At 49.0% G+C, this 14,040-nt stretch overlaps 1 protein-coding gene across 1 annotated transcript in view; it reads right to left on the bottom strand.

Moving 5' to 3' along the window:
* POLN (DNA polymerase nu) overlaps nt 1-14,040 on the bottom strand; it is a 2,377,116-nt gene that overhangs the window by 136,042 nt on the left and 2,227,034 nt on the right. The gene's annotated exons all lie outside the window — the stretch shown is intronic.

Below are 14,040 nucleotides of genomic sequence, written 5' to 3'. Positions count from 1 at the left end.
AGACCAGCTATCCTAATGGTAGCATGGACAAAGCAGTCTTAGGCTAAACTCTTTTGGCATGTGAAGCCATCTGTTTTACCACATATAACCCCTTTAATACCAGATGAAAGGACACCACACAGGTTGTTATGAAAATAAACAATATATTTATTACTAACAAACACATCCGAACTCTTTATGAGATCAGAGGGCTAAGCACATAACAAAACTCTTAGGAAAAATACAGTAAGTCGCACAAATTACAATGGTGCCCTAGGGGCACGACAAACCATATACTAAGTAAATGGTATAAGTAAACCGATAGAAGACATGAGGATGCCCGGAGGCTGTAGAATCCCTGGGGCTACACTACCCTAACCTTAGGTAAGGAGCAGGAGGCCCACGGGACGCATGTGCAGTGTTAGAACACACATGCGGGTTTCAATGCAAAGTCAATGGGCATGAACAAATTACGAAAAAGGTAAGTAAAGACAGTTCCGACTGTTTGAGACCGAAACTACAGGATACCTGGACACTAGGAGAGTCAATCTACCTATGAACACCAAAATGCTCTCGTTACCTCACCCACGGGCTGCGGGTGCATAGGTGTGAAAGTGTGTCGGGTTTACGCGTTGAAGTCAATGGAGCCTTGGAGAAAGATGCTGCAGGCAACCAGGAGGAAGATGTCCGGAGTGATCCAAGGGTGGATCAAGGAAGATGGAGACCTGAAAGCAGAGGGGACAATGTTCACAGTCACTAGCCAGTGACCTGAGTGGAACCAGGAAGGAACCAGATGCTGTCATCGCGATCAGGTGAAGAGTGGATGCTTGTCTCTGCAGCCACGTGGACCAGGAGGTGTCTTCGACGACCAGGATGTAGGCACGAGCTGTCCCACATAGGCTCTCGCTGTCGGCGGTGTCTGTTCTGGATTCGGAGTCAACAGGCCTTGAGTTGAGGTCGGAGAGGTCTGGAAGTCCGGGTCTCGTTGGGCTCTGAAGTCTGGTTCCACCAGGAAGGACGACAAAGTGAACCGCTAGGACGCTTGATGGTGCCTGCCGATGCAAGGTGGTCACTCCTTGGCCACAAGGGAGATTTTCTTCAGTCTTCTGTGGAGCAGAACGTCGAAGTCCAGAGTTTTTTCTTTGTAGTTTCAATTCAGGATAATCTAATTTGGAATGGGACCAGCTCCTACCTTTATTCTGCTAAAGGGGGCTGTACTGTGACTAGGTCCCTCCCATGGGTGGGACCAGGAAGGGGGGTGGTTACACCCCCTATCCTTTGTCCGGTTTCGCACCAGAGCTGGGGCTGCAGTGACCCAGCAACTGGTTTGAACCGGGGTATGCACAGGGGCACCTTGTGTGCCCCCGGCATGTCTCATTCGTTTCAGCCCTGCCTATCTGGATACACAAAGTCCTGTCTGGGGTGGTGCTGGCACCTCCCCTGGCAGGAAACTCTTTGTCCAGGCCTCCGTTACTGGAAGGACTCCCAGCAGCAGGAGGTCAGACTTGTGTCTGTGGCAGCAGCATCCATTTTGTGATGCTGAGGCTCGGGTTAACTTTAACCTGGGTTACAGTTACATACATGTCTTATCCCTCTAGAAGGGTGGAATGCTACCCCCGTCGCCAGAACTGGCGAGGGGGTAGTATTCCAAAGCGTATGACACCTTACACGACATGTTTTGATAATGCTATGCCAAAGTTAGCAATAACCGCGAGGAAAATAAATGCACTTAAGAGTATATGGTATAGCGTTATCATGGAACAGCTATAAAGGACATGGTTCCGAAAGCTGCAGACAGGCTCAGCTCATGCTAGGGCACCATCTCACATAATTCCAAGCACTCTGCCTTCAGGATTGATAAGGCCTGCCATAGGAGTGACTTATAGGAGTATATGTGTCCATTTTGGGGTTAGATATGGGTATACTATATCTACAGCAAAGGGTGATTACACCGCCTTGCCCCAGTGGTGTTACCTGCCAGTTGTGTCTGTTTAGATGGCCAACCAGGGGTGGCATAATACATGCTGCAGCCCCTGGTAGGCCTTGGGTGCACTTATGCCCTGGGTACCTAGGGTACACTGTACAAGGACTTATAAGAGTGACCCAATACCAATTGGTAAATGCACCTAAAGTACGTGTGTGTCAATTTAGAGAGAGAACAGCTAGGCTGTCGGTCTGATTAGCAGGCCCACAGCCAGGGAAAGTCGTAAACCAGTGAAGCAAAAAGCAAAAATCTGGGGTGACCATAGGATTGCAGACCCTACTCTCCTACAAGGGGTTTCTAGAATTCTTTTGTGCCGCCTGAGTGAGTACCGAATCAGGTTTAGGGTGTCCTGTGAGACAGGCCGCTGCTGACGGTGGTGCCTTGTATTTCTTATCCAGCCTTGGAACTACTGGCGAGACTGAGGCTGGAGTCTGCATCAACTGCAGACCCTGTTCCCATACATACTCAATTACTGGAATTGATCTCGCTGCTTTTTAAGCTGTTCTTTAAAATCGTATAGGAAACAGTCATGTTCCTGAGATTCCATTGTCATGTGGAAGCGTTTTGCCGAGTCTGAAGTAGCGGGCACAGGAGACGCTGGAGAATCGATGACATATTCGTCATATGTTATGTTATGTTATGTTAAGTGGGATTTGTAAAGCGCGCTGACACCATGGGTTTTCTGGCGCTGTAGGACAGAGGTGGGGCAGAGGCCGGAAGAAGCGGAATTAGCAGGGTGGGGGGAAGAGGAAGGTTTTTAGCAGCTTCCTGAAATGAAGGAGGGAGCTACTGGATTTGATGGTAAGGGGAAGAGGATTCCAGAATTTCAGGGCCAGGAGGGCAAACCGACGGCCACCGAATTTGTTGGTTCTGGTTTTGGGGACAGCAAGCATGTTGAGGTGAGATGAGCGGAGATTGCAAGTTGGGTGGTATGGGTTGACGAGTGAAGACAGGAAAGCGGGGCTGGTGCAGGGAAGGGATTTGAACGTGAGGCAGCCCAGCTTAAAGGCCGCCCTTTGTTCTATAGGTAGCCAGTGCAGCTTGTGCAGCAGGGGTTTAGCACTCTGCCATTTGGGGATTTTGTAGATAAGATGGGCTGCTTGGTTCTGCACGACCTGGAGGCGGTGGAGTAGTGATTTAGGGAGTCCGTGATACAGGGAATTGGAGAAGTCCAAGCGGGATAGTACCAGGGAGATGATTACCTGGATCAGAGTGGCTGGTGGTAGTAAGTGACTGACTTTGCGGATTTTTCGAAGTTGGAACGTGCATGATGAAATCACGGTGCCAACTTGAGGTCTGAGGGAGAGTTCGGCATCGATGGTCATGCCAAGACTCTTTACTGATTTCGCAGGGGTCGGGAGGGCCTAGTTTGGTGGGCCAGAACTGCGAGCCCCAGTAGGAGGAGCTGGATCCAGGGAGAAGGAGCTCAGTTTTTCCAGGGTTTAATTTTAATTGATTGCAGTTCATCCACTCCTGGATGTGTAACATAACGGAATGGAAATTGTCCACAGCGTTCGGGGAGCTAAGTGGAAAGATGATCTGCAGATCGTCAGCGTAGTTATACACTGTGATGTCCCAGTTTTGGAGCGAGTGGATCAGGGGCCGAAGGTAGAGGTTGAATAGTAGAGGTGACAGGGAGGAGCCCTGAGGGACTCCACAGGTCATGGGAGTTTTGGGCGCTGTGTAGGGGCCCAAGCGGACGGCTTGTGTTCTGCCAGTCAGGAAGGACTGAGTCCATTTGAGGGCAGGATCCTGGATACCAGCCTGTTCGACACGGTGAAGAAGGATGTTGTGGTCAACCGTGTCGAACGCGGCTGATAGATCCAGGAGTACGAGAGCCTGGGGGATCCCTGTGTCAGCGTTCCTCCTCAACGTGTCAAGGACTGCTAGAATGACGGCCTCGGTGGAGTGGGCTGGGCTGGCCTGAAGCCGGCCTGGTTAGGCTCCAGGTGGCTGGAGGTCTCGATGAAGTTGAAGAGGCACCGGGTGACGTGGGCCTCCATTAGTTTGGAGAAGTATGGCAAGAGCGAGCTGGGACGGTAGTTGGAGAGTTCTACCGGGTCCGTGCCAGGTTTGCGTGAGAGGCCGCCAGCCATCAGAGGGGCGGAGGTCCTGCCAGTGACAGTGAGGGTGGTTTCAACTAGGTGGTGGTCTGACCAGACGCAGGGGGAGACAGATGGCTGGGAGAGTGTTAAGTTTTGGGTCCAGATCTGGTCCTGGATGTGGCCCTTGATGTGAGTGGGTGAGGCGATTTGTTGGATCATGTTAAGGCTGGTGAGGGCTTCAAAGAGCTCTGTGGCGTGGGGCCCGGCGTTGGCGTCGTTGAACTAGTAATTAAGGTAGCCAAAGAGAGCTAGTCTGGGATAAGATGTAAGTAGGTCGGTTAGCTGTTCAATCAAGGTGACCGCGAAAGATGGCATAGAGTGAGGGGGCCGATACAGGAGGAGGAGTGTTAAGGCTCCTACGTCCGTTTTTAGGCTGATGATTAGGTTGTCTACTTCCGGGAGGGTGAGGGAAGATGTGGAAATAAAGTTGAGGCGTTTTGATATTAAGGCTGCCACCCCACCCCCAGGGCGGTTTCCAGAACGATCGGCATGGAGGATGTAGTAGTCTGGGGGGAGGGCCGCTAGTCATAGTCATCATGAACGAATTGGTCATCCTGCACTTCACACTCCTCTGGTTGATCTTCCTCTCCTTCTTCATCAGATGATGGAGGACAAGACACGCGCACCCTCTCCTGCTGGAAAACCAAGGGTGGCAGTCGAGGTCGTGGCGATGGCACTGTCGCCGCTGGTTGAGGAGCTGGTGATTCCGGGAATCTTTGTTTATAGTCCTCAATCAGAAATCTTAAGTCAGTCACTAGAGATGCTGACAGACACACCATGGGTGTAATGTGCGTCTGTACTGTATGCTGCTGGACTACTTCCTCGTCCGAGCTTTGACATTTCACTACTGGCTCTGAAGGGCTGTTTGCCTGGAGCATATCCTCCTCATCAGATTCTTCATCTTGTAGGAGATGAGCTGGTGGCAGACTTTGCACCCGGCTTGGAAATGTTAAGTCCGGTGTGATTGCCCTCTTTGAGATTTTGACCTGCGAAGTGGAATGGAACCCAGAATCAGTCATCAACACCTGGCACGTCGACGGAGAGATCGTCGACGATGTGTTGCCAACAGTCTGTTCATTCTGGACCTATGCTGTCGACGGGATTATCGTCGTCGACTGCTCCAACAGGGTCGTCAACGATGGTTTCATCGACGGTGTCACTGTCAACGGCGTCTTTATAGTCGTTGACGCCTTCGTCGACTGTGTTGCTGTGGACGGTATCTTCATCGCCGACGCCGCCTTCGTTGACGGTGCCGCTACCGACGGTGTCGCCGACGCCTTCGTCGACGGTGTGCCCGCCGACGCTGATGTTTTCGTCGACGATATCTTCGTCGGCGTGGCTTTCATCGACGGAGTTGACTTTGTAGTCGATACTGTCGTCGGAGCTGCAGTCATCGACGGCGTTTTGGGCGTCGACGATGACCTTTTAATAACAATGGTCGACGACAAGGGCTTACTCGCTGTCAACGATGGGGTAATCGTCGTTGAAGAAGATAACGTCGACGATGCGGTGTCGTCGAGACTGTCGTTGTCGACGTCGAGACGTAGACAGGAGACACAGCCTTACTTAGCGCCGATGATTATGTCGCTGAGGTCGTCGTCGACGACGGCGCAGGTTTTCTGAAGGTGTGAACCTCCTTGTCAGACGCTGATGCTGACTGGACCTCTGAAGACTTTTTAGGTGTCTTCTTTGGAGGAGCGTCTTGAGGGATAGGAGAAGCTACCCTTGGCCTTTTGAGAGACAGTTTAGAGGAGACTGAAGAGCTCTCACCTTCTTCAGAGGATTCCAGATTGTCTCTGTCCTTGAGCCTTTGGAGCCATATCAGAAGGCGTCCTTCTCGGTCCTTGAGAGTTTTTGTGGAAAATGTTCTACATATTTTGCAGTCCTTAGATGAATGATCTGGGTATAGGCAATATAAGCATTTCTTGTGTTGGTCATCGATGTGGAGCCTTTTTTTCCTACAAGAACTACAAGCTATAAAAAGACCCTTCTTATGAGTATCAACCATAATAATTCGCTTTTACCTAGAAAGAATCCAATTTTTAAAGAAATAAAGCTTTAGAAGCAAACCTGAGCAGAACTCATGTGGAGACTCCATTAGCACAACGTGCGGTGGAAAATCTGAGGAACTGAGGCTTCTGCCAGGAAGGTTCTAGAGGGAGGGGACAGCTGATTGGCTCTTGTCAAGAGTTTAGTCCTTTATACAAAAGGACATGGATATGTTACTAAGGTGAGGCCCTTAGGCCTACTATTCTCTATGTATGTCTATAGGACATTACTTTTCTATGTACCGGAGACTCCCGTCTTGACGACGGGGAAGGATTCAGGCATGTGAATCTATGAAAGACACCCTTAATACTAGATAACAGTTCCATACAGCGCTTAAAAAAGGCGCTGTGAGCTAATTTCATGTTATGTTACTTTGGACACGGTTAACCTTTGGCCTCCAGGCGCTACTATTCTTGACATCCGATTCTCTCCAACCCGGGAACAGCACATTCTCGACTGATGGAAATAGGGCTTCCTCACCGGATACAGCGCTATCCAGAGACACGGGCTGCAGCAGGGCCAGGTCCACAGCGTATTTAGATCACTCTAAGGGTCCATGTGCAATGAAGGCCATGGAGCTATCTTAAGGACAGAGTGTAGCTGCGCCATTTCACCTATTAGCGACAATTCAGCGCTGTAACCTTCACATTGCTGCAGGAGGCCCCAATTAAGAAACATCGCTTTTTGGGAAGTTGGGTCAGGAAGGCAAAATAATTTTAGTGCTCGTGTGAGCGCCAAGAACGGAACTGCTTTTCGGCTCGACTGTTACACGACTAATAATATTATATTTATAATTCGTATTTCGTGTTTACACAGCACCGAAGCCTCGAAATTCGGCGCTGTAATTAGTAATGTAATTTACACGAGTTTCACCTGTTTTATTTTGCTTGAGGTCTGGTAGGAGTTTGGCTGCTGCCTCTGGGCATAAAACTCCCCCCTGTAGCCCGTTTATCGCCCACCTTTTGCGAGAAATTCAACATGGTGTGATAAACACCAACACGTTCTGGGACCCCACCGCGGAGCCCGTCCCCCAATAATGGAACCATTCTATGATACATCGGATTAAGCGTTGCCCACTGCCCTGACTCACCTGCTGCTGGCGGAAGACAGCCAGGGGGGCTAGAAATAATTAAATTATGGCCGCAACGGTGCCCCTATCTCTCTCTCAGTTGTCTCGGGGATGCCTCAGCAGCAGTCATGCGCACTTTTAATTACGCGAGCCTCAATGAGCATGTGGCATGACCCACCAGGCCCACCCTAAGCAAGAACTGAAGAGTGGCGTGCAGACGTGGCAGCGGAGGAGACATCTGCACGCTGCTGCACCTCCTCCTGATTATTAAATTCAGCAGGTTGCATCTGGTCATGGACGGTGCACCGATGCAGAGCGGAGACACGGAGTAGTAGTCTTTCTGAGACAGTCAGACTAGTCTGTGTCTCTCTGATTCACGTCAGGGAGAGAAAACAAAACTGCCCCCCTGTCAAAAAACTGGCCCCCACCCCATCCAGCCTACCGGGGAATGCCCGGTGCCCAGAATTAAGAGTCCGGCCTTGGTAACTTCCTCATAAGCTTAGATTTAAAAGATGTATAATTTAATGTGCCCATGAATCCAGGGGCCATATGTGTGATGGCAGTTTTGCGATCGCAAATGCCGAAATTCGCCGAATTTCGGCATTTATGATTGCAAAATAGCTAAGTTGTATGTATGTGAGCAAAACAGCCTCGCAAAATAAGAAATCGCAAATTTGCTATTCCCTATTTTGCGATTGCATTTAAGGAATCGCAAATTGTGATTCCTTATATGGAATGTATGAGGCCCAGAAAAAGTGCAATTTGGCCATAAGGAATCGCAAATTACCACCAACTTCTAGTTGGTGGTAATTTGAGATTTCTTTGAAAAATGCACCTTTTGCATTTTTCAAAGTGCCATGTGGCACAGATACATGCCCTTAGGGCATGTATGTGTGCCACATGGGCACTCATGCACATTTCAGGGGTGCAACAGGGTGTCCTTTTGACACCCTGGCACCCTTGAAATTGCATTCTCAATTTGCGATTCTCTAATTGAGAATCACAAATTGAGAATGTCTTCCCATTCATTCCTATGGGCCTCTAGGCCCATAGGAATGAATGGGGAGGTATTCCTTAATTGCAAATCACAAATTGCAATATGCAGGATTTGCAAAAATATTTGCAAATCCTACATACATAGCATTTTGCGATTCTCAAATAGCGATTCCCTAAAAATCGCTATTTGAGAATCGCATAATGTAACTTTCATACATATGGCCCAAGATTTCCAGAAGGTCCTGCAGTACACAGTCAAGAGAAGACATTATCAGCTCACAATTCATCCCTTTGGTCTTTCGTTCGTCTGGAAAATCGCCACCCAGCTACTTGTTTCAGTTGTGACCCGGCTACATGTTCTTGGTGTTCAGTTATACCGATATTTGGATGACTTGCTAATTATTGTGTCTTATTCCCTAAGGCAGATGATCATGTGAACCTAGCTGGGGCACCTCTAGAATCTTTGGGTTTCTGTCTCAAAAGGGTCTATTCAAACCCCTCCCAATGCATCAAAAAAGTTTCACAGGGCGGAACACCTGGCACCCATTAATGAATGGATACATGCACCTGCCACACACCCCACATATGCATTAGAACGACACACTATGGGCACTCGCACATGTATATACTACATCTACGGAGGAAAGGGACAGGCCGGGTTACTACCAGCTACTAAGATCACACTAGGAGCATGGAAAAGGGCGGCGAAGGCAATTCAATGGGAACACAAACCGACAAAGCAAACTCCACTATGGAATTGTGCTTGGCTGACGGAACTTGGTAAACTGAAAGGGTTTCAGGGATGGGATGCCATAGGCATCTCCACATTAGGAGACATAATTAAAAAAGGGGCGCTGCAATCCTTTCCATCACTACAAAGAGATTTTGGCCTCCACCGCTCCCAATTCTTTAAATATATGCAGCTGCGTCATGCATGGAGGGCAGAGGGGACGAAGATGGAGGCACTCCCTGAGTATGCTCCTCTGGAAGGTCGCCTGCTACAGGAACAGATCCCCAGGAAGGCGGTATCCCTAACATATAAAACTATCATGAATAATAGACCAAACAGATTGGAGGGCCTCAGGACCGTTTGGGAGCAGGAAGTTGGTGAGATGGATGAGGTGGACTGGGAGGCGGTATTGATGCACCATAGGGAGGTTGCGATTAAATCACGCCTCCGTTTGATTCAATTTAGGATCTTACATAGGTCTTACTTTGATAGAGTGAGGTTGCATAAAATGGGGAGGGTACCTGACCCCAGTTGCTTACGCTGTGGCCACGATGGAGGTGATTTCTTTCACACGATTTGGTCCTCTCCCAATATTCAAAAATACTGGAGGGCAGTCCTCGCTGAACTGGGAGAGGTTCTGAAGATGGACATCCTCTCAGACCCATAACTGGTACTCTTGGGGATGACCAATGATGTGGACTTAACACGCCCATTGCTGATTTTTCTAGGACTGGCACTGGTAGTGGCCAAACGAGATGTAGCCAGGAAATGGGGGGCGGTAGACATACCACAGCTAGAGGAATGGAGGAGGGGGATGGACCTATACATCGCAGCCGAAAGGGTCACCTACAAAGCAAGAGGATGCCCTATGAAGTTCCGCAGAGTGTGGGGCAAATGGCGACAATACCATGGACTGGATGGGGGACTCTAAATGGTCGCTCACATTTGTCCGTAAGATAGCCGTGAAGGGGTGGGCCTGCAGGATCAGGATCTGTTCCCAAATTGGACTCAGAGGACTATGATGGTTGGACACTGGGATGATGATGTGTGGATCCTGGACTATGAGGGAGGTGAAGGGGTGGGGAGGGGGGATGTGTGGGCATTGCTTGATACTGACATGCTTGTTCTATGTTTTTTCCTGGCAATAAAAATGGTTTAAAAAAAAGTTTTATAGGATCCCTGCTGGATACTGTCAAAGCAAGAGCCTTTCTTCTGGAATTGAGGCGTTTGAAGCTGCAGGCACTCCTTCTACAGTTGCTCCATTTGAAGTTCGCTTCAGCTCGTCAGTTGCTGAGAATACAAGACCTCCTGCACAGTAGTAGATCCATGGTCTCATTATGACCTGAAGCCTCTTGTTCTTCATATTCTGTCACATTGGCCCCAAGCATCCAGAGATTATCAAATTCAAATTCCAGTCTCCCTGATCCATAATTTGAGATTTGCAGTGGTTAAGCCATGAGAATCTTCAGCAAGGAGTGGGTTTCCCCATGTCGGAACCACTCCCTAAGATTCTCACTACAGAGTCGAGTCAGTGAGTTTGGGGAGCCACATTAGGAGACCAGAAAGTTCAGGGCAAATAATAATTGGTGGAGAGTTGACAGAAATTGGCAGAGTACTTCCAGCCTTTGCTTCCTCCCTGGTGATATCCCTTTGGTTATAAGGACAAGTCCTATGCGAACAGACAGGGTGGAATAAGATCACAGACTCGGGACACTTTCACCAATGTATCGAAATAAAGCATATCAACCAACTCTCACCAATGACATTTTGGCCTAGGTGTAGATAAATCTCTTGTATTTGAGACGGTCTCAGGTGGAATTTAGCCTTTTCATTAGATTACCATCTAAGTTGGGAAGCCTTACGCTATGTGACGTATCATCTAGGTCTTCCCAACTTAGATCTGTTTGTAACCCTGACAAACACCCTCCTTTCGCATTGCTGCTCACAAGTCGCATGCAAAGAAGCTTGGGGGAAGGAACACCTTAATGTTTCTTTGACCTCAGGAGTTCCAATATGCCTACCTTCCAACTCACTCATGCAGATTCATGGTTTCTCCTGTGTGACAGTTTTTCTGGCTTTCCCTTTCTTTCCCCTTTATGTGTTTTTCCCTCTCTTGAGCTTAGTCAGCGGCAGCTCCTCCATTATGGCAAAGGAGTGTCACCCGCCTGCTGCCAGCGCAGCAGACACACACATTAACTCCTCTTTTCGATAATTTTGGCAATTCATATAAATGTTATTTCACCCAGTCTGGCTTTTGCCAGCTTGGTGTCACCAATTTCCACCACATTGATATTCACCAAGTTGCTGTTAATTTGAAATTGGATAGAAAGTCTGAGTCCAGATATTTCCCTATTCTAATTTTGCGTGCAACTCACCAAGTCCATGCCTAACTTAGAGCTCATCCAAAAAAAAAATAATATATTGAAGCAGGCTACAAATAATATAAATGGAGAGACTGATGAATGACGCGCTATCAGCACAGAAAAACATAACAGTGGCCTTTACTTTTTCCTATTTCCGATCTCATTGAGGGCCACATCTTTTCAATGCTGTGCTTTTCTTTTTGTTGTTTGTCAGAAAAACAGAAAGCCCAATGCACAAGTTACTTACCTTTGGTAACAATATATCTATAAGAGACATTAGTTAGTGATAGATTCCTTACCTTAGAATTACCCCCAGGCGTCAGACTGGATCTGGAAAGTTTTCGTCAGCAGTACCCCTGCACGGTTGGGAGGGGTTGTCGCGCGACTCCGCATTCGTCGCTGGCGTCGTGGTGGCCGAGATGGCGTTGCTGGAGCTACTTAGACGCGCCCAAGCTCGCGGACGTCAGTTCTGTACACGATTTTCTGCACCAGTAACGCAGAGCCATGCAAGATACTGACCACTGGTGCATTGAAACTAGGGTCCTGAAAGGGATGCGCTTAACACTAGAAATCAGTTCGCAGAACGGGGAGGATGGGTGGGGCGGTAAGGAATGTAACACTAACTAATGTCTCTTACAGATATATCGTTACTGAAGGTAAGTAACTTGTGCATTTGAAAGATACACTAAGATCACTCCAGAAAGTTATGGAGAACAGAATGGCCAAAGAAGCCGTCTCTCTGGACTTGACTGTCAAGGCAATAATGCTTAGTAAAAGTGTGCAGCGAAGCCCACTTGGCTGCCTGACAGATGTCTTGCAGGGGGACACCACATCCCAATGCAGTAGTAGCTGCTGTCGCCCTGGTAGAATGGGCGCACAACCCCACCGGAGGTTCCTGTTTAGCCAGAGAATAACAGGATTTTATACACAAGACAACCCAGTGGAAGATAGTTCTCATGTTTACAGCTCTGCCTTTTTTGCCGCCTACCTAGCCAACAAAGAGCTGGTCATCCAGCCTGAACTGGTTTGTGTGATTCAGGTAAAATGAGAGCGCACGTTTTGAGTCCAGACGGTGGAGCCTCTCTTCCTCTCTGGAAGGGTGCGGAGGCGGACAGAAAGTGGGTAAGGTGATACTTTGCCCGATGTGGAAGGCAGTTACAACCTTTGGCAAGAAGGAAGGACGAGTGTCTAGACAGAAAGGTAGGTTTACAGGAAAGAGCATGGAGCTCACTCACACCTAGCGGAGGTGATGGCAACCAGGAAAGCAGTCTTCAAAGACAAAAAAACGAAGAGGACAGTTATACAGTGGCTCAAAGAGAGCACACATCAGATAGGTAAGTACCAGATTCAAGTTCAACTACGGCATCACAAATGAATAGGAAGGAAAAGACAAGTAATGCCTTTGAGAAATCTACTTACAAAAGGGGACTTGAAAAGAGAGGGCTGATTAGGGAGCTTGAGAAAGGCCAAAATTGCAAAAATGTAGCCCTTAATGGTGCCCAGAGCAGAGCCCTGCCACGCTAAAGAACAAAGGAACAAAATGACTTCTGAAAGAGGGGCAGAAAGAGGATCCACAGCCCTTGCTGGGCACCATTCCACAAATTTGTTCCACCTGCAGGCGTATACCGATTTAGTGGAGGGACGCCTGGCTGTCAGAATGATATCACAGACTTCGGGAGGCAAGTCAAATGGAATCAGCTGTCACCGCTCTATCTCCATGCAAGTAGGTGGAGGCTGGACGTGTTTGGGTGGAGGACCGTCCCTGCTGCTGCGACAGAAGATCATCCTGAAGAGGCAGTCAGATCGGGGGATCCACGCTCATATTGAGTTGCTTAGGATACCAAACTCTTCAAGCCCAGTCCGGAGCCACAAGAATGACCTGGGCCCGGTCGAGCCTGATCTTCCTCAGGACTCTGTGTAGAAGTGGTATAGGCGGAAAGGGGTCAAATAGACGGCAACTCCACTCATGACGAAAAGCATTGCAGAGCGAGTGCCGCCTTGGAAATTCCAAGGCGCAGTACAGCTGACATTGTGTGTTCTATTTGGTGGCATATAGATCTAACCAAGGCTGTCCCCACTGCTGAAAGAGATCTTGCACCACCTCAGAGTGAAGACACCACTCGTGATCCATTATTCACCTGAGGCTTAGTTCGTCTGCTCTGGCGTTCAAAGAACCCGCCAAGTGTTGAACCACCAAGGAAACACCTTGACGTTCCAGCCATGTCCAGAGATGCAGAGCCTCCTGACACAGGGTCCATGACCCCACCCCGCCTTGCTTGTTGCAGTACCACTTGGCAGTGGTGTTGTCCATGAACACCTGCCCTACTCTCCCCTTGACAGAATGAAGGAATGCCTTCAGTGCAAGTAGGATCGCCTGGAGCTCCAGAAGATTGATTTGGAGCCTGGACTCCGCTGGAGACCAGAGGTCTCTGATCTCCTCCTCTCCCATATGGCCGAGACCCAATGCTGGTTTGTGAGCCACCACTGCAACTGTTGTGCAGTGCCCTCCGAGATCTGGACGTACTTGGACAGGTCCCCTTGATTCTGCGCCCACTGGAACTTCAGGTCCCACTGCAGGGCCCGCATATGCCATCTGGCATGATTGGTCAGCAGGATGCAGGAGGCTGTGAGGCCCAGCAGCCTCAAGGTCATCCTGACCGAAACCCAGGACAAGTGCCGAAAGATCGGAATAATAGCCCGTATGTCCCGGACTCGCTTTCGGGAGGATAAACCCGAAACTGCGCCAGGTCCAGAACTGCTCCGAT

Source organism: Lissotriton vulgaris, chromosome 3_2 (genome assembly GCF_964263255.1).
Source record: "Lissotriton vulgaris chromosome 3_2, aLisVul1.2, whole genome shotgun sequence".
Classification (NCBI taxonomy): domain Eukaryota; kingdom Metazoa; phylum Chordata; class Amphibia; order Caudata; family Salamandridae; genus Lissotriton; species Lissotriton vulgaris.
Note: the sequence above shows the minus strand (reverse complement) of the source record. Positions and strands in the feature narration are given on the sequence as shown.